Raw genomic sequence first — 19,869 nt, 5'->3', positions numbered from 1 at the left:
ACCCTCAAGGATGAGCCGGGCCTGAGGCCGAGACCGGGTCGGGCCTACCCGTCTGGTGATGAGACGCGGAGCGGCGATGGTGCCTCAACTCCGCGGGCCTCGCGGGCAGTGTCTGGTAGGGGGTGGGAAAGGGGCCCCCTTTGGTCGCACTATCTCAGCGCGGGGGGAAACAGGAGGGGGTTGCTGATGCTCGGGGTAAAGGAGGATTTCTACTCTGCCTCGAGTCCCGCGACGAGCGTCTCCACCTCGACCAGGTCGCGCCTTCGGCCTCCCTGGTGTGCAGCTCCCGGCACGACGCGAGCACCCCCTCGTCTGCCCTCGCCGCCTCTCCACAGCTCCGTCCCCTTCGCTCCGACTCCAACGCACACGACGACGACCAACTCCTTCTTGCTTCTTCTTCCCAACTCCACCACCCGCGAAGTCTTAACTCCCCTGACTTGACGAACGCGGTCGCTTATATAAGCCCCGTGGCTTCGCTCTCTCATCTTTGACCCCCTGCCTTCGACCTTTCACCTCGCTCCCCATTGGCCTGAGAAAAAGTGGGCGTGAATGCATTTTGATCCATAAATTTGCATATAGCGACGCCCTCCAACGCCCTGGAGGCGGGGCCAAATCGCCCCTCGCTCACCGATTGGACGGAACAAAAGTGGGCGTGTGTCGTTTTTGATCCGTTTTTGGAGCTGAAAATCCGTGGTTTTGTACACGCTGTTCGGCGCGCGCCCTGCACGAGTCCAACACCGGTACCCACAAGCGGCGCAAGAACGGTGGCGATGCGACGGTTGCGAGGTGTGACGTGAAGCGGCGCCGCGGTGGGTGGTTGATGTTGTGGTTGGTGGTGGTAACAATGGCGGTTGGTCCAAAATAAAGATAGTAAAAGAAAAACGGCTATCCTGAAGAGTCGCAGCACGCATAAATGACATGTATTCCCACTAGACAACGGGTTTGGGCCTAACTACACATATACTTACCGAGATATTTCACCTAAGGGACCTGAATGGTGGTTTGCGAATTTGGTAACCACAACAATATATATATATATATATATATATATATATATATATATATATATATATATTTCTTCTTCTTTCGGCTGCTCCCGTTCGGGGTCGCCACAGCGGATCATCCGTATGATCCGCATTGTGATTTGGCACGTTTTACGCCGGATGCCCTTCCTGACGCAACCCTGGTCGCCTCTTACGACACAGGGATATGATACACCTATTTTAACCGGGGTATACACCGGCCCAGTACACTGGTACTCATTTCGCCGACCTCGGAAGGATGACAAGCTGAGTCAACCCCCTGCTGCATTAATTCAGTGGCTCAACGGGGCTTGAACTGAGGACCTTTTGGATCCCAAGCCGCTGCCCTAACCACTGCGCCAACACCAGGATGGATATATATATATATATATATATATATATATATATATATATATATATATATATATATATATATATATATATATATATATATATATATATATATATATATATATATATATATATACATATACATACACATATATATACACACACACATCGACATGCACAAGCAAATGCAACTCGCCGTTTTGCTGATGGGGACATAGAATCTGACCTTAAATGTTTGGACATCAGTATTACAGCACTCTCTGAGGTTTGGAGACCGGATTGTGGCAAGATCATGGTGGGTGGTTACACTGACTATTGGCCTGGTCGCTCTGATGGTTACCATTCCCAAGGAGTTGCTGTAGCTGTGTCCAATAATCTGACACCAATGATAATCGAGGTAAAACCGGTGAATGAGCGTATCATGAGACAAAGGATTTGTCACTCCTTGGGTGTCGTTTCCATGGACTCTGTATACACTTCGACTGAGACGAGTGATCTCACCGTGAAGGACGCATTCTATGCCACGCTTGAGTCTGTAGTTGATCAATTCCCCAGGCAAAATACTCTTCTTGACTTGGGGGATTTAAATGCATCGACTGGAACTGATAGGGATGGTTATGAGATATGTGTTGGTCCCCATGGGTCTGGCACTGTGAACCAGAAGAGCACCAAGTTCCTTGACCAGGGTTCATACACTTACATTAAAAGAAAATTCCAGGAGTTTTCCAAGACAATAAATTCAATTGTCCAGGAGTTTTTGGCACAATTTTTAATAAAGTCAAAGTCATATTTTGATCAGTGTCATATTTTGGAACTTGCATTACATGTATAATATAATTAACGCATAATTAATTACAGTACCTGATCCTTTTCCCAGATTCGGGCATGTCTCTCCATTTGTTTATTACCTTCGCATTCTGCGAAAGGTTATGTATTGGTCGCTGTGTATTTTTTATTTATTTATTTATTTGTGAATATGTGTGTGTGTGTGTTTGTTTGTTATTCGCATAACTCAGAAAGTATTAAACCAAATCGCTTGAAATTTGGTGGGATGATGGGTTATTATCCAAGGAACATTTTATTAGATTTTGGGAGCGATTGGGTCAAAGGTCAAGGTCACGGAAAGGTCAAATTCGTAGTTTTACCATAGCGCGGTCAATTTTGATCTAATTGGCATGCAACCGATGCCAAAATGTTCAGAATTCATTGCCCAATCTTGTGATGGGCGACATGACACAATTATGTCATTACCCTTGTTAGCGGTTGGGGGTCAAAGGTCAGTGGGGTCAGGACCTTTCAAAATATGCGGTTTTTGTCATAACACGGTCAAATCAAAACCGATTTGCATGAAACCAACACCAAAATGTTCACTGTTCTGTTCCCCCCACTCTCATGCCAAGAACAAAAAAGTAGCGGAGGCGAAGGTATGCGCTCTACCGAGTGCCCATTCTAGTTCTTCGTATTTTGATTAAGACTTTCGTCGAAGAGAACAACATAACCATCTTCATCAGAATTTTTTTTCGTTAGTTGATGCTTGAAGTACGGTGCAATACCGTAATTGCACATGTATGCACATTTTCGCTAACCACAGGAGAAATGTTTCGCAATTTCTGAATCTGGAAACATCTGCACGAACAAGTACATGAATTAAAACAGTTGTGGAAGTTCACCACTTTAAGAGTCCATAGTACTTCCGATGTAAGGCAATCGTTACGGCTGACAAATGAGGTTAGTGGCACAGTTGAGGGCTTCGGTTGCATTGGAGTTGGAGCAGCTGTGCTCCCCCTGCCCTTCATTTGCCTTCGATGATCCAAAGAAGAAATTCTTGAATGGTGCATCCACCAGCTGCCTTCTTTTGCTCCAGTAACTGCTTGTGTTTCGATCCTTTTCCGTGGCTCCAAATGGCAGGCTCGCCCATGTTCGAAATGTCTAAAATCTTCAGGCAGATATTACACTTTGCACTCTATTTATCTGTGCCGCACTCCAACCAAGATACGTATTACGGATGTTTGAGCCAGCGCTCGTTGAATATGCACTTCCCGGGGGGCATAGTTCACGATCGCTGAAGTGTGTAAACAACAGTGTTGGGCACAAAAGCAATAATCCGATAACAGATAATAATTATCGAAGTTAACTTTTTATCGTTATCGGACCAGTTAACTTCCGATAACTCGAATTTTTAGTCCGATAACTTTTTTATCGTTTTACTTTTTTTCACCATCAGGTAACATCACCATCAGAACGATGAGATCCGACGCCGCCATGATTTAGGAAATAGAACAACACAACGAGTCAACTTCCCACCAGATTAAACTTGCACAAGGGGCGGAGCCTGTGCTCACACAGTTTTATGCGCAAGCGCACGGCACTCCTCGATGGCGATGCGAGTCGATGCCAAAAATTGCCGAGACGCTGTATAAGTACTACGAGCATGGAAGAGCCGTCGGTTTACTGGCGGGAATACCAATCTTTACGTAATTACTAAAAAAAACGGTTTGTGTTTGTTGGAAATACATTAATATATATATATATATATATATATATATATATAAATTATTTTTTTTTTACTAACAGCACATTATAGTGTCATCGACTCATTCCTGTTGCTGACCCTCCAATCAACTGTGATCCACCGTCGTTTGCGGAAACACACGCTGCAGTGAACCAGTTGAAGTGGGGTTAAGCCTCTGGGATCTGTGGCATCAAGGCTGAACTTCTTAAGGCTGGTGGAAATGCTGTACTTGTGTCGTTGCATGCAGTATTGTGCTCTGCCTGGAACACAGGCATCATCCCAACTGACTGCAGGAGGGGCTTTGCTGTCCCTCTCTGGAAAGTAAAGGGTGATCGACAGGACTGTAACAACTCCCGAGGGGTGACGCTGCTCTCAGTGCCGGGCAAGATCTTTGCTCGGAAAATTATTGATCGGGTTCGCCACCATCTGTTTGAACACCAGCGTCCAGAGCAGTCAGGCTTTACACCTGTGGATTCCTTTATTGAATTTATTATGAAGTAAAACGCCAAATCTCTTCAGTTGGTGCTTTGAGAAAGAACTTAATAAATCCATGCTGAGAAAGCTAGTAGGAGGCAGAATACACACATTCCTCTGTTGTCATAAAAACCTTGTAAAACCTTTTCTGTCTGCTGACCATCTGGGCCAGCAACAAGGAATCAAATACTCTTTCATCGAGGCAATAAGCAAACTCCGATAACAGAACGTTTTTCATCCAGTGTTTGTGATTTTTTTTAACCTTACAAAGTTCCATCTGTTGTTTCACCAAGAGGCCTCTCTTTATTCAGTTAATTTATTTTGATGTAATAACCACGCCCTGGAGGGATCACACACACACATATATATCTATACATATAGGATCCCAAGCCAGCCTGGTGTTGGCGCAGTGGTTAGGGCAGCGGCTTGGGATCCAAAAGGTCCTGAGTTCAAGCCCCGTTGGGCCACTGAATTAATACACCAGGGGGTTGACTCAGCCTGTCATCCTTCCGAGGTCGGCGAAATGAGTACCAGTGTACTGGGCCGGTGTATACCCCGGTTAAAATAGGTGTACCATATCCCTGTGTCGTAAGAGGCGACCAGGGTTGCGTCAGGAAGGGCATCCGGCGTAAAACATGTGCCAAATCAGTATGCGGATCATACGGATGATCCGCTGTGGCGACCCTGAACGGGAGCAGCCGAATGAAGAAGAAGAAGAAGAAGAAGATATAGGATCCCATGCCCACCACGAGGCAATAAACAAGCTCCGATAACAGACCGTTTTTCATCCAGTGTTTGTGATTTTTTTAACCTTACAAAGTTCCATCTGTTGTTTCGCCAAGAGGCCTCTGTTCAGTTAATTTATTTTGATGTATTAATAATTCTTTTAATCACGTATTACAAGAAAATGACCAAATACTTAATGTGTACACACACACACACACACACACACACACACACACACACACACACACACACACACACACACACACACACACACACACACACACACACACACACACACACACACACCTGGCGAGGGTCATAAATATTGAGAGATATATACGTACTTGTAATACGCGATGCACAGTTAAGTTTCCACCTGAGACACTGCTCAAGGCTGGGCTTCCCTCAAGCGAGTCTCTCTGATATTTACTCCTGAATAAACTTAAATTGAACTGAAGGTATTCCTGTCTTTAGGTGGCCAATACTGCCATGACACACCAAAGAGGAAAACGAATGACCGTATCCTTGCTCTTCGGGTCCTCAGCAAACGCAAACGAGAGTTTCGGCAGGGGTTGCTTGCAGCCAGTGTTGATCTCTGCAAAGCATTTGATTCAGTGAATCAGGATACCCTCTGGAGGATTCTTGTTCTTTGTGGGGTACCACCAAATCTGATCAATCTGATGTCCAAACTATATTCTTGTACTGAGAGTGCTGAGAGATGTGGTGATACCATCTCTGACTTATTTCTAATTGTTACTGGAGTTTCTCAGGGGCGTGTACTGACCCCCACACTTTTCAGCACTTGTATTGCCTGGATACTGGGGAGGATGTCAGAGAGATCAAGCTGCGGTGCATCGTTTGGAAATGTCAAGATCTCTGACTTTGATTTCGCAGATGATGTAGTCATCTTTGCAGAGACTAGATATCCTTTTGGGGGCCCTCGAGGTGCTGAATGAGGAGTTGGAGCCACTGGGATTACGGGCTTCCTCGGTCAAAACTAAGATCCAGGCTTTCAATGACATCTTGGATGCTGCTATCTTGTCTGAACCTGTTTTTGGTGAGGATGTTGAGGTCACGGAGAGATTCACTTACCATGGCAGTGATATTCATGTCCCTGCTGGCTGTGAGCCAGAGGTCAACAGACGTCTGGATCCGGCCTGGTCGGTCATGAATTCACTGGATCATGGGGTGTGGGTCTGCCAATACCTTTGCAGGATGATGAAAGTCCGAGTCTTCAGGTCCATGGTGCTTCTAGTCTTGCTCTACGGATGTGAGACTTGGACTCTGACGAGGGATCTGAGACGGAGACATAATTCCGTTGGTACCAGGTCTCTTCGGAGAATCCTTGGCGATAACTGGTCAGAGTTTGTGTTCAATCAGCAGTTGTTGAGAGAGACTCAAATGAGATTTGTTACCTGCATTGTTCGTGAGCGTCAGCTGCAGCAGTACGGACACGTGGCTCATTTCCCTGACGCTGATCCTGTTCACCAGATTCTCTCAGTGAGGAAACCTCGTGAGTGGAGGCTCGCAGGCCAACCACGTGCCTTTTGGCTGCAACAAGTTGATTAGCATCTCAAGGAGATGGGGATTGGCCAGGCGTCTGCCTGGGGTATGGCCAGATGGAGCCCTCTGGAGTACCGGTGGAAAGTGGACGCAGCGTTGTGCTGCTCTGGCGCATGATCCCACACCTGACTTGATATTTTGGGGTGGGCCAGAAGGAGAGGAGAGAGATGGGAGGGAGCGGAGAGGAGGGAGTGGAGAGAGGAGGGAGTGGAGAGAGGAGGGAGTGGAGAGAGGAGGGAGTGGAGAGAGGAGGGAGTGGAGAGAGGAGGGAGTGGAGAGAGGAGGGAGTGGAGAGAGGAGGGAGTGGAGAGAGGAGGGAGTGGAGAGAGGAGGGAGTGGAGAGCGGAGGGAGTGGAGAGCGGAGGGAGTGGAGAGAGGAGGGAGTGGAGAGAGGAGGGAGTGGAGAGAGGAGGGAGTGGAGAGAGGAGGGAGTGGAGAGAGAGGTGAGAGGAGGGAGTGGAGAGAGAGGGAGTGGAGAGAGAGGGAGTGGAGAGAGTGAGGGGAGGGAGTGGAGAGAGTGAGGGGAGGGAGGGAAGGGAGAGAGGGGAGGGAGGGGGAGAGAGAGGGGAGAAAGAGATATGCTTTGTGAAAACACACACATGTTTCAGTTCTCAGCGATTTTTCCTCAACAATGGATAAATCAAGAAAATGTCCCAATACCAAGATTGCAAAAATGAAGTGAAAAGATCCTGGAAGTTGAAGAGATCCAAAATTGTGTCAATTTGTTGCCTTGTTTTTCTGTCACCCCACGATTCCACAAAACAACTTCATACTTCATACATAAGCATATGAAAAAAAAAGAAAAAAAGTGTCCAATTAAAGCTCAATTAGAATTGGCGATCGTTCAAATTTAGGATAACGGGATAAAACAAGGTACATTAATGTTGGCTCAAAAATATCACCAAATAATGAAAGGGACAATGGATGTTTGAGAAGTTGATCCACCATTGTGGTTATTTCTTAAAGCAATGAAATCTAAACGTTGGCTTTGTTTGGTTTTTTTCACAACAGATTACATCATCAAAATATCTGAAACAACATGTAAAGGCATTAACAGAAACCTTCTTGGAGATGCCTCTTGAAGAAAGAAGCTTCAGAGTGATTTGGTTCTGGTCGATCGAGGTGGACATCAATGTCGTGCTCGGTTTTCACTTCCACTTTCACAAATAAATCTGGAAAAAGTAACTTTTATTAAATGAGGGCACTATTGTGTCACATACATACTATTAAAATAGCAAATTGAGAAAAAGAGCAATCAAAAATTGCAGACCCTCATCGCCAGGACTTGTTTTGTGTGGTGTATTTTGTGTGGTCTTTATGTACTGGTGTGTTACGAAATTAATGAGACATAATTAGCAATACCACTTCATGACTGCTGGGAGAGTTGACCGGGTACCAAGACGTCCCGCTTTGAAGCAACACCGCTTTGATCGGACATCTGACCCCATCCCATGTTTTTTTTTTTTAAATTCAATACAATTCAGAATTGGATTAAAATAAATTCAATTCAAAACAAATGGAAGATCAAATAGGTACCAGCCCTTCATTGGAGTAATCATCCATCCATCCATCCATCCATTGGGACCATACTCTGTGCAGAGCGTCGGTGCTGCCTAAGCAGTCTCCTTGGCTATTGGACGCAATCCTGGATGTATCACCACTCCGACACAGAAAACCAGAATGCTGGCACTCATTTTTTGTCGGCTTCAGAAGGATGACAGGCAGAGTCAACCCCACCTGGTATTAATTCAACAGCCGAGTGGGATTTTGAACTCAGGATTCGAGGATTCTCAGATCCCAAGCCCACCACCCTAACCATTAAGCCAACACCGGGCATGGCGTAATCAGAAGGAACCCAAACAAGCAAAAAACAATGATGAAGTTATTAGGAGAAACATGGATATGATTCTCATTTCAGCTGCTGCTCCTCTACCCTCAAACCCATCCAGGTACAGCCAAGTGAGCTTCATTCAATCAAAAAAAACAAAAACCCAGATCAAAGAAATTAAATAATTCTGGCTGTCATAACATGTGTCTGATCAAGTTAAAATTAAAAATCTGTATTCCTCATCCCTACTTGATCATAATTCTGAAGTTTCACATCGATTGATCAAGGGGTTCGAGAGAAAACATTATTTGACATTTTTCTTAAATCCATTGTGGCTGTCGAACCATGTGACATAAATTATTCCTGAACAAACTTGTACGTGCATGCCTTGTGGAACATTTGTGTGAAGTTTCCTTTCATTCTGTCCAACTGTTCCGGAGAAGAAGAATTTTATGTTTTTGGGTAAATCCAATATGGCTGCCAAACCATGCGACCGATGACATCATATTTGTGAACCTTTTGTTCTCATGGAGAGGCGGTCATTTGTGTAAAGTTTTGCCTTGTTCTGTTCAGCCATTTCAAAGAAGTAGATTTTTGAAGGTTTAAAAAAAAACAATATGGCTGCCGAATCACGTGACCGATGTCATCAAAATGTTTGTTGAAGGTTTTTTAAAACAAGTTCAAATGAGCTAAGGTCCTCATCCTCTTAATGATGACGTCATAAAAACGAATATGACGTCATTGTGATGTATCAGGTTTGTGATAAATTATCTGTGCTAATGCCCGGCTTGATTCCCGCAAACAAAATTCAAACAGCTTGCCAAGTTTCGGATATAATGGTATAGGCGATTTCCATTAGCGGCGATATTATGACATCAACTTTTTTTCTCAGAAGAATTTCCAAAATCGGGGATGGTTACTGCCTGCGCGTGGGCTTCCTGAACATGCATGGCAAGCTTCACGAAGATCCGATGAAAACTCTGGGTTGTGAAACAAGAAATGTAAAAAAATAGGAATGACGTAATAAAAATTGATACGACGTCATAGTGATGAATCATGTGTGGAAATTCATCTCTGCTAATACCCTGTTTGATTCGCGCAAACAGAATTCAAAATGCTTGCCTAGTTTCGGAGATAATTTTTTAGGCGATTTCCATTAGCGGAGATATTTTGACGTCATAACTTTCTTTCTCAGAGGAATTTTCAAAATCGGAGATGATTACTGTCAGCGCAGGGTATTTTTACATATTGTTGTAGATTTCCCGCCCGTCGGCGGGCGAACGACCGCGTCAAACCAATGGCGGTCGCTTCGCCCACCGAACGGACAATCCAGTCGCGGCTTTCCGGATCAACGCCGGAAACCAGCCACGGGTGTGTTTTTAACCACACCACAACCTTGTCCGCACTCTACCCGCGCTACAGGGTCCGATCGCCAAATCTTCGATTTACCTCATTATTCGCGCGGGTAGGTTACCGAGAGATTGTACCTCAACGGGACCGCTTGGAGACGAGCCGCTTAAGCAGCTCGCTTCCTTTTGGGATAACCGAGCGGGATATTATCGCGCAGTCCCGTTGGACCCGATCACTTTACCGGCTATTTAAAAACCAACTATATTCCGATTGCAAGATGGGGCAGTTCAATGAGGGAATGGACGCAACGAACACGTTTACATTCACACAAGGACATTTATTATAATAAAGCACGTATGCAATTAAACAAGGCAAAACACGTATGCAATTATACAAGCAACAAAAGCACGACAAAAGAACTACAACCGTCTACTTATTATGTACAGTCACTTGCACTTAACAGCAGTCCCGACTTATTAGACGGGCCCACGGACACACGTACGCACACACACACACACACACACCCAAGAAATGGTGGCAGAGGCCTTTAATAATGAGCTCCAGCTCGGAGGACAGGTGAGCTGAAACCCAGAGCCTATCTCGAACCTCTCCACCTCATGTGGTCTTCAAGTTGTTCGGACCCGGGCTCCAGCGAGAGCCAGCTGGATTCAATCGCCGTGAGCTGCGATCCTTCCTGAGCTCCCGCGAATCCTCCCGCGCTTCTCAACACGTGCTGGTGAGACGAGGCACCAATCCTTCCCGTCGATGCGACGCTTCCCCGAGGAACCACCTCCACGAAGAGGTCGATGAGTCGCACCAAGCCAGGAACCAAAATGGAGAACAAAGAACTCCACGAACCAAGAAGAAGAAGCCACCACTTGCAGCTCGAGCCGAGCGACTGACTTAACTTTCTTCCAAACAGGGCAGCTTGAAGCAAAAAGCTCTCCCGAGCCAAGCAGAAGCCGAAGCTCACGGAACCATCAAAGCAAAAAGCCTCCAAAAAGCCTCCTCCCAAGCCAGGCCTCAGCCGAAGCTCACCGAGCCAGCCGAAGCAAAAAGCTTCCGAAGGCCTCAACCCTAACGCAAGCCAAGCAGGACCCGACGGTCTGCTGAACGACTACTCTCTGCCGAAGCAAAAAGCTTACTGCTCAAGAACAAAGAAAGGATCTCGTCCTTATCCTTCTCCACCCCCCCTCCACGCCCGGCATGACTCATGCCCTCGTGATCCATCCCCCTGCTCAACCACGGGTGGGAGGGAGTTGTTGACATCATGAATCATGGGACGGCAGGGTGGTTCTTCCTCTTCGCAGAAGAGGGGGAGGGATGTCTCCATTGTTCATTCCCTAACTATTAAATCGATCCGCAGCACATCGAACCGGTTTCTGAACATTTACACAATGGAAGGTGAGCTATCTAGGGAATAAGCACTTATCGACATACCTGACTGAAGGAACCTGAATGTTGTGTGCAATCGAATTCCCAAATTCGTAACACTACCCCCTCCCCTTTTTACAGACTCGTCCCAAGTCATCAAATTTTCGTGTGACCAGCATATGTAAATTTTCCCTAAGTACGTTCTACCTTCGGATCCCTGAGTGCGACATATCTTTATAGTTGTCCCAAAAATAAATAACCTAATTCGCTGCGTAACTAACCAAACAAACTCTCAGACTCATTCGGACAACTTAACTAAAATTGCCAGCGCTAAAACAAACATGCAGGTGAGGTTCCACGTATTTACAATTTTAACTTAACTTATCCATTACTTAACCATGGCCCAGGACTTGTGATCTGTGAAAGGGGAGAAGGTAAAGTCATTTAAAAGTTCATTGAGGCAGGGGAATGGATGGAGATGGTCGCAAAACACAAATGAGCATGATGGATGCACAGGCTGCCTGCAGGGCAGTCCTTGCAAAACTGGATGTTCCTGGCACACATGGTGATGGATGGACACAGGGGCAAATGCAAACAAGGGCAGCAGGCATGGGGTCACGGCAGAGGCAGGCAAACTAGGCATGGCAAGGCAAGCCCATGCAGAATAGGTGGCTGCAGCACAACAGGCCAGCAGGTGAAGCTGGCCGGCCTCTGTTGTGGTTCCATCAGGTCTGGAGGAAGTGCGGTGGTGCCGGCTGCTCTAAAGGCGGGCTCGGACCAAGCTTACTGTCTCCCCCCACTCTATCGCCTTTGCCTGTCTCTGTCCATACCCACTCCCTTCGTTTGCCACAAAACACAACAAAAAATTTAGCCCCTCTTTATTTTTATTTCCCTTTTATAATTGTCTCCCTAACCCCCTTTATCGTCATTGTCTGGCTACCCTATTCTGTCAACCTCGCCTACTCCCAACCCCTACGTTCCCTCTCTGGAGGGGAATAGGGAGAGACTAGCGTCCTGTCTCGAGGCCCAACAAAGCCTCAGAATGGCCTCCTCAGAGTTCAGCGATTTACCAAGGTGAGTCCAGCGGCCTACAACGAGCGAAGGGATGGATGGTGCGAAGGGGTACATCTCATAACTACCCTAACATTCATTTACCTGAAACTACCCCGGGGCTTTCCAAAAACGCCTCACACTTTAAAACTATCGGTTCTAAAAACCATGATTCCCGTCACCTGTGTTGGTGTCCATTATAAATTTGGGCCTTGCCCTCAAATTTTCATACGTGCCCTCGCACAATTCCCTGGCTGCGCAGCGTGGCTCAACTGGCAGGAACTCCCCCTCTGCCGAACTCTAACTATGGCACCCCCAGGCCCGCAGGCTGCCTCCGAGCCTAGCTGCTCCCTATAAACGCGAGGGGTTGCCCTCTTTGGCAGTGCCCCCCTCCGATGCCCACGTGGCGTGTTGATGCCCCAGGTCCCTTTCAGAGGGTCACCCGTGCCCACTACACTGCCACTGTGGCATTCTGACGCTACGGGTCCCGTTTCCGACGGGTCGCACGTGCCCACTACACTATCCCGACCCCTCTTGGGCCCTTGGCCTACACTGGCCGACTTGTCCGGTGCCCGGGGTGCCCACTAAATAAATACTCAACTTTCCACAGCCACGCTCCCAGCTGGTCCATGAACTCTTGCACCCCTCCAAACGGGTTTCGTGCCTTCTCTCGACACCAACAACAAAACAACCTCCTGTTAGTAAATTTGAATAACCCACTAGCTAACATTAAAATGACCCCGGGGTCACTTGGGTGGGAATCACTCCTCCCCCCAATCAGTCATCGCACCATGCATACCACATTCGCTCCACTCACACACTTTGGCCCGCTGTCCCACACTCATTCCTCACACACTTTCCATTTCTCAACTCGCACCAACACTCTATACTGCCATCCTTCCCAATTAAATCCCCTGACTAACTCGTGCTCCCTCGTTATCCCTTAAAAGTCATGCACGTTCCATTTACTCTATGTAGCTGAGCTACATCTCCACTACACATTTCCAGTCTGTCCACGTCTCCAAAAATCCAAAAATTCCCATTTCCTAAATCTGAACTAAAATCCCTCTGACTAATCCATTCCACGGGCTCCATGAGGCCTTGTCCCTGCCCCATGAAGCCAGTCTATCGCTAACCCATTCCCCTAACTAGTACTTCCTGTGCCCCCCTAAACAGGGGGGGTCTTCCACCCCTTGCCCAGGGAATCCTGTTCACCTGAAGCGAGGCTTGCTTTTTTTTTCATGCGTGCACCAGCGCGGCAACTCACAACCTGCGCTCCTTTCCCCGTGACGTCATGGCAGCTGTTCGCGCATCTCTTCCCTCCTCAGATGGTACCATCTGGCAGGGATTTCCCTTCTGCCGGATTCCAACCCTGCAGCCACGATGTCACCCTGCGCATCAAAAACAAGCCTTGCGTTTCGAGGGGTTTCCCACACAAACACATGTGTTCTGCTCGTCGGAGCTTCACACACATGCCCGCCTGGAGAATTCATCCAGTCCAAATCCATTATCCAGCCTACCTTCTGTCCGTCCGCAGGATCGGCTAACATCCACCGCGTGCGTTTCCGGACCGGGTTTCACTCGCGTAGCCGCGCAAGTGGCGGCCTCATGCGGAGCACAGCACGGACTCCGCGCTCGCTGCTGTGCAAACCCGGAACGGTCCTCAAAACAGCTACGGCCGCTACCCGGCTTTTGTCCCTCATCTGTCGCAGTCGTCGTCGCCATTCAATGCGCACACTCCTGCGTGCCACGACGCTCACACACCTCACCATTACACTTGGACATGCTGTTGCGGTCTCCCGCATGCTAACCGCCATCTACCTCTCATACCACCACCTCACAAACGCGGTCTCTCTCACATATTGCCTTTCACTCACACACACCATACTACTCACACACGCGGTTCCTGTCACATGCGGTGTTTCATCCACACATGGTGCCTCATCCACACGCGGTGCTTCATCTACACGCGGTGCTTCATCCACACGCGGTGCTTCATCCACACGCGGTGCTTCATCCACACGCGGTGCTACATCCACATGCGGTGCCTCATCCACACCATGCGTGCTGGAAAGCACGCATTTCAGCACACTCGCAAACACACATTTCGACACCACACACACCGGAACAACCACGCTGGGAATTAGCACAACCCCAAGGGGTCCCGGGGTTTCTATAACCCCCAAGCTCCGCGTACACCCGTTCGCAGCACTCGCCCCCTCTACCTCGCAAGGCTCGACCGGACTCACATGGTCGTGATCTGCTTCAAGGGGGCACATCCCCTCCCCTCGTTCCTGAAGGAGGCTATCCAGCTGCTTGCACCGGGTCACGACACCTTCCCCGAGCTCCCCCTCAGGGTCCCTCGCTACCTCTGTGTGTGTGTGTGTGTGTGTGTGTGTGTGTGTGTGTGTGTGTGTGTGTGTGTGTGTGTGTGTGTGTGTGTGTGTGTGTGTGTGTGTGTGTGTGTGTGTGTGTTCGTTTTTAGTTTCTTCCACCCCGCCCAATTCATCCTCTATCTCCCGTGTCTCTGTTTCCGTGACTATTTGCGTTTCCGTCACCTTGTTCGTTTCCTTCATCTCCACTATTATTTTTGCCGTCATCACCTCGTGTCTCGTCTTACACATTTCGGTCTCCCCTTTTAATTTTTCCCTCTCTGTCACAGTCACTTTCTCTGCCATTACCAGTCTCATCCAACACGTCTCCCATATTATTTTGTCCTCCACCGCGGGATCGACAGTCCACACTCCCCCTCAGCTCGCTCACTCCAGCATGTGGGGCCACCATTTTGAGCTCCACTGCCCGCGTTTCGCTCCTCGCAACCGCCATTATTGCCTTTTGCCCAGCCTGAAGATCCAGCCCCATGCGCTGCATTTCACCCCGCCTTTCTTTCATTTCGTATATTTGTCTCCATTTTTCCCATCAACGCCTCGAGCATGTCTCTTACGTCAAATAACCACGTCGCAGTCGGTTCGCCATTATAGGGCGCGGATCTGCCGGGGACTAAGGAAGGATTTTGACGGAGGAGGGAGGGGGGTGTCATACACCGCGGCCCCCGCCGCTGCGCTAATTGTGGACTCTGCATTTGTTTGTGGGGGGTGTTCAACCTGCATAATGGGCATGTTCTGCACGGTCATTTCGCCCTGAGCCATGATTTCTAACATTTCTAAATTCATTACCCGCTGCTCCCGTTCGCCTTGAACCGCCATCTTGCTTAATGGAAATAATTTAAAAGCTCGTTTTTTTAATGGAACCGGAGGGTCGCCTTGCACACCCTTGATCCGGTGCCATTAATTTTGTTGGAGGCGGGAGAGTTTGTTTTCCCACTCCTCGACACCAGTGTTGTTGATTACCTCCACGATGTAGATTACCTCCACGTGGAGATGACCTCCACGAAGAGGTCGATGAGTCGCACCAAGCCAGGAACCAAAATGGAGAACAAAGAGCTCCACGAACCAAGAAGAAGCCACCACTCGCAGCTCGAGCCGAGCGACCGGCTTAACTTTCTTCCAAACAAGGCAGCTTGAAGCAAAAAGCTCTCCCGAGCCAAGCAGAAGCCGGAGCTCAAGGAACCACCAAAGCAAAAAGCCTCCAAAAAGCCTCCTCCCGAGCCAGGCCTCAGCCGAAGCGCACTGAGACAGCCAAAGCAAAAAGCTTCCGAAGGCCTCAACCCTAACGCAAGCCAAGCAGGACCCGACGGTCTGCTGAACGACTACTCTCTGCCAAAGCAAAAAGCTTACTGCTCAAGAACAAAGAAAGGATCTCGTCCTTATCCTTATCCGCCCCCCCCCTCCTCCACGCCCGGCGTGACTCATGCCCTTGTGATCCATCCCCCCGCTCAACCACGGGTGGGAGAGAGTTGTTGACATCATGAATCATGGGACGGCAGGGTGGTTCTTCCTCGTCGCAGAAGAGGGGGAGGGATGTCTCCATTGTTCGTTCCCTAAGTATTAAATCGATCCGCAGCGCATCTAACCGATTTCTGAACATTTAAACAATGAAAGCTGAGCTATCTTGGGAACAAGCACGTATCGACATAGCTGACTAAAGGAACCTGAATGTTGTGTGCAATCGAATTCCCAAATTCGTAACAATATCCATGCCAAGTTGCAGGAAGTTTCAATGAAAACTGTCAGCGATGAAACAAAAAAGTCCACAAGAAGAAGATGAAGAACAACAACGTGAGTAAGACTTAGAGATCCTCCACGAGGATATAAAAACAATGACAACCGAAATACGTGACCGATGACATCATAAAAATGTTTTTCTGTGGACCATTTTATCCCAAGATGACCCTAAAAAATTTTCATACTGATTGGATGCAGAGTTCTCCAGATGCAATTTTGACGTCAAAACAAAAACACATATGACATCATACTCGTTCCACATGAGTACTTGCGAGGTGCTCATTCTCAATTTCTTTCCTTGGTGCAGTTTCAGAGATACAGAGGAACAAAGTGTTTCCATTTTTCCAATATCGCTGCCACACCACATGACGTATGATGTCATAATTATCATTAAAACATTATACATGAGTAAATGGTGAAAATTTCCTCTCAATCCGACAAGCGGTTGTGGAGAAAAACAAAAACAGACAGACAGACAGACTCAAATATTTTTCCCCTCTCCTTTGGCGAGGGTCATAAATATTGCATTAAAATCATGGCGAGGGTCATAAATATTGCATTAAAATCATCAACTTGAGTTCTTCCTTGGAGAGAGAAAATAAAACATTTCCCAACAGGAACAGCATCGTCTCAAAACATTACGATATCAAAGCATTACGTTCGGAAGAAACTTCCTCGATGTTACCAGATGCTTCTTACCCGAACACAATTTCAGTGGGAATTTCACCACAAGCAACAAGATAGAAAAGACAAGAAAAATGTGGAGAACCCAAAATAGAGAAAGTTTTCTCCCAAACCTGCATTGATTGGCAAATTAACCACAACTGTGATCCAACGTGTGACTTGTTTTTTGTCTCAAAAGTCAACCCTTGTGGAAAACTAAATGAGAAAGTGTGGCACATTAACAGATTGACAAATGTCGAGAATGGAATGAATAAACTAAAGCTTAGACATGTGACCATATGATGTGTGATATGAGGAGCGGAAAGGATCAAAAGAGTCAGCAATTGGAGAAAAGCTCAGGAATGTGTTTGGAAAAATCATCTGTTGATGAGCAATTGTATTGAAGTACTAAACCTGCAAGATACCTGAGAAGATGCACACTCGACTTTGGGCCACCTAGTCTCAGGTCAAATCTCGACCCACTATTAACTGCCGTCCTGGTTTTTCACATGTAGTGAATTCATCCGTGCATCCTTTGCCATCCCTTGGATGAATATTAACCGTGGTCCCATTTGTTTGTTTTTGGTCCACTGGGCCACCAAAACATAATTTTTTGGTGGCCCGCATTTATTTGATGATGAACGAGTTCACAAATATCAGTAGACGTGTTTAAATTACTATTTCTCGTGACATATCGATCAAATTCCAGCGCTTTTCACACCAGCAACCTCATAACTTGTAATCACAGAACACTACCGTCTGCTATTTAATAATCTACCCACCAACTCAAAGCAACATAATTTGGATGGCAGTTTCTTGCTATCGCATGAGCGTTTTGGAATCGATACTTCAGTTTATGCGCTGTTTGTTCGTTAATTGATTTTCGTTGTCATTTTTCCTGCTTCCCATGTTCCAGGTTCTGCCTCTCACGTCGTCTTCTTCTTTGTCATGGCACGCTGGTGATTTTCCCTTTCCTTTTGTACATTACATTTCGTGAAGTTGGTGCACCCAGTGTGAAACACATTTTGCTTCCTTCCTGCCTCCGATCCTCGCACATCACACCTGCACACCTTGAAGAACATCACGTCCCAATCTTCCTCAAAATCAAGCCACATAAATTCTCGCTCTCTCCCATTCTGGTGGACACTTCCTCATCCATTTCTCAAGTTCATATTACTGGTTGACCCACTCCCTTTTTTCTGCTCGTTTCTTTTTCGGAATCGATACATTTTGTAAATAATGCCACATGATGGAAAACTCAGTCGATGTCTTCTATGAGATGGAGTCTCAGCACCATGTGATCAAATGGGTCATTCCAGTCTCTCCTAAAATTAGACAGCCAAGAAGAAGTCTTGCACGATACACCAATTTCTGACACTATATCCATGGGTTCACATAACTGGTACACAGGTGTTCATGTTTGATTGTATGGTCAAAAAACACAACACAAAACTAAATTCATGCTTCAAAAATGTGAAGACAAAAGTGTACTACTACCACAACAGAGGCTTTTGATGAAAGCTTCTCTCAACTCGTGTAGGTAAGTAATGCTCTCCTTGATGATTATGCAAACTGATATCCTGGAATTTCAAAATTTACAAGTACAAAATTAAGTTTATAAATTATAACATCATAACTTATAAGATTTAACAAAAACAAACTCAGGGGAACAAATGAGCAAAGAGGAAGAAGAGGTAGTTTTCTCAGCTTGTGTTTTTTGTACATACAAAACAATTTCTGCAGATACTCATTAGAGAATCAAATTAAAGAAAAATTGTGCGAATCCCTGCTGATAATCGCTGTAGATCCAGGCATTGCACAATTGCACCACATGCATGCTCCAAGTAGATCTCGCATGCGGCCAACAATGTGATGTGTGCATTTTGCAAGCTCACGGCCTTGCTTCTATATCAAAGTTCCATTCTGTATTGTTGCAGCAAGTCAGAGCACGGCTGAGGAGTGGGAAATACACCACACCTCTCGTAATTATGCATTGCATATCTTGAAGTTTTTGATACAAGTCGCAACACAGGCCACCTCGGCCGGCGTTTTTGGTGGACATTGACACTGGGGCGACCACTTATTTTGAGCCCTGGCGAGCAGCATTAGTTAATGGACATTTATGAAACCCATGGTGTCTTTCACAAAGAGGAAGTGTGTTTATTCCAGAACCATAAGCAATTTTTCTTTTTAATCCTAATCTAACTAGCATCACCAAAAAACCCAGACTTTCAACAATGCGACAAACCAAGAGCCAAGTGTTGCACATGAAATGAAGATTGAAGTTCCTGAGTTCCTCCACAGAACAGCATTCCATCGACGCTGCAGCTGACGATTCACCAGTAATTAATGACACCAGTCCAGCAGCTGAGGTGAGGTTGTAGCATTGGGCTTTTCATACTTGTGCTCCCTCAAAATGACTGCAGCTGTTGAAGAGCTCAGGTAGAGCTGGAAACAGCAAAGAACTTATCTTGTGTAGCTTATCTTGGTTGCTTTATTCAGCTTTCTTTCACGAAAAGAGCCCAGTGTTGAATAACTATCTCATCCCAGTCGCACCTGGGAATGATTGATGAGGTGAGAGCCAATTGGTTGTTTCCTCCAATGAAAGGTGAGAGGTGTGAGTTTAGCTTTTAACACAAGTGAATTGTAATGGACTCAGACCCCAAAGAGCAGCATGAGAGCACTGGAGACGAATCATCTCCCAAGACACCAAACGGAGGTGAATGTGCATGCCTGAATAATCCACCATCAAGCTGTGGTTTTACCAATTCCACACCACGTGGCCGTTTCTGCGTGTGCAGTTGACTTCACGAGATAAATTGTCTTTCAATG

Source organism: Eptatretus burgeri, chromosome 17 (assembly GCF_056783735.1).
Source record: "Eptatretus burgeri isolate ZD-2024b chromosome 17, Ebu_testis_v1, whole genome shotgun sequence".
In the NCBI taxonomy this organism is placed as follows: domain Eukaryota; kingdom Metazoa; phylum Chordata; class Myxini; order Myxiniformes; family Myxinidae; genus Eptatretus; species Eptatretus burgeri.
The sequence above is the reverse complement of the archived record's forward strand: the minus strand, read 5'-3'. Positions refer to the sequence as shown.